The sequence below is a fragment of the Brassica oleracea genome, chromosome C5 (assembly GCF_000695525.1).
Source record: "Brassica oleracea var. oleracea cultivar TO1000 chromosome C5, BOL, whole genome shotgun sequence".
In the NCBI taxonomy this organism is placed as follows: Eukaryota; Viridiplantae; Streptophyta; class Magnoliopsida; order Brassicales; family Brassicaceae; genus Brassica; species Brassica oleracea.
The window spans coordinates 19139265-19141030 of record NC_027752.1 but is presented as its reverse complement, the minus strand read 5'-3'; the positions used below and the strand labels follow the sequence as shown (position 1 = coordinate 19141030).

Here is a 1766-nt window from a genome sequence, read left to right as displayed (position 1 = left end):
TGATCCTTTGCTTGGAGGGATTTGACGAGCATGTCGTCGATATAAACCTCCATCGTTTTACCGAGTTGTTTAGAGAACATACGGTTCACGAGTCGTTGGTAAGTTGCGCCAGCGTTTTTGAGGCCGAAGGGCATTACCTTGTAGCAATAGGTTCCGCGATCGGTAATGAACGCAGTCTTCTCGCGATCGTCAGGGTTCATCATAATTTGATTGTAACCTGAGAAGGCGTCCATGAAAGACAGAATTTCGTTACCCGTCGTTGCTTCTACTAATCGATCGATATGTGGCAGAGGGAAACTATCTTTTGGACAGGCCTTGTTTAGGTCGGTAAAATCCACGCAAACTCACCATTTTTCGTTTTTCTTTTTGACTACTACAGGGTTAGCGAGCCAGTCTGAATACCTCACTTCCGTTATTGACCCGACTTTAAGCAATTTTTTGACCTCGTCGTTTACCGCGGAAGCCCGTTCAGGTCCTAGCTTCCGCCTTTTTTTGTTTGACGGGTTTGAAGGTCGGATCGATATTTAATTCGTCACACGTTATGTCAATGTTGATCCCTGGCATATCTTCTGCGGCCCATGCGAAAGTATTGAGGTTCTTTTTTAGACAGGTTATGAGCTCTGTCTTCAAAGGCTCGCGGAGATTGGCTCCGATCTCGACGCATCGTTCCGGAGATGCTTCGTCGAGACAGACTGTGACCACAGGTTTGCAAGTTGGTTCGCGTTTTTCCTCTAGGGCCGTGATGTTACGAGACTGCCAGAAGAGTTCAGCCGAATCTTGACTTCGTCCTGGTTGAAGATCTTTTTCTCCATTTTTCTAGGAGTGATCTCGAGGTCTGGTCTTTTTAGTTTTTGTTCTGCGGGGTAACACACCTGTGATACTCTTGGGTTTCCCCATATTACGTCGACTCCGTTAGGGGTTGGAAACTTGAGGCAAAGATGGTATGTTGATGGGATGGCACACATGGTGTTCAACCATGGCGTTCCCATGATAACGTTGTAAGATGTGGAACGGTCAACGACTAGAAACTCTGTGACTCTTGTCACGGTTCCGGCTTTGACTGTGAGATTAATCGACCCGTAGGCCATGGTCGTTTCTCCCGAAAGTCCCAGTAGTGGGCTAGGGTATTTCACGATTTCGGATTGATCGATCCCCATTTTCTCGAGAGTATCTTTGAAGATGATATCGGCCGAACTTCCGGTGTCGATTAGCACCCTAGCGCGTCGGCATCTCGGATCGTCAGTTCGATAACAAGGAGATCGTTTCGAGGTTTGGCTCGATCGACCTTTTCTCCCCTCTTGAACGAGATGACGTTCGCGCACGTTGAGTCTTGCATATGGTTCGTGATCGTTGAGTGGCTTTTGTGGGTTAGATTGATCCGTAGATCCCCCTCCTTCTAGCGCCAAACTGTGCGAACCAAAATTCGCACTGTCGATTTCCGTTTAAATAAGGAAACTAGGAAAGCCCTAATTTCCCAAAGGTCCCGGATATCTGCTAATACCACACGCCAAGCAATCAGAACACAAGAATAACAACGATAAAGTATAAGAAATCGAAAAGAGAACAAAGTAGATCTTATTCTGAATTCGCGTTTGAGAGTTACAACAAGGTAAGAGCTTGGGCTACGAGAGCTGTCGGCGAGATTCCTAGTTCTAGCACCCCTAAGACGGCTAAACCTAATTGAGTCGCAGCTCGAAATAACAAAAACGAAAAGTTGCCTAATTGCCTTAAGTGCTAAGTTTTCTTCTGAAAAGTCCTCTCCCATG

The 1766-nt window shown here is 46.4% G+C and overlaps 1 protein-coding gene across 2 annotated transcripts in view; it reads left to right on the top strand.

Moving 5' to 3' along the window:
• The window catches only part of LOC106294035, a 9042-nt gene that overhangs the window by 6449 nt on the left and 827 nt on the right, over window positions 1–1766 (top strand). The gene's annotated exons all lie outside the window — the stretch shown is intronic.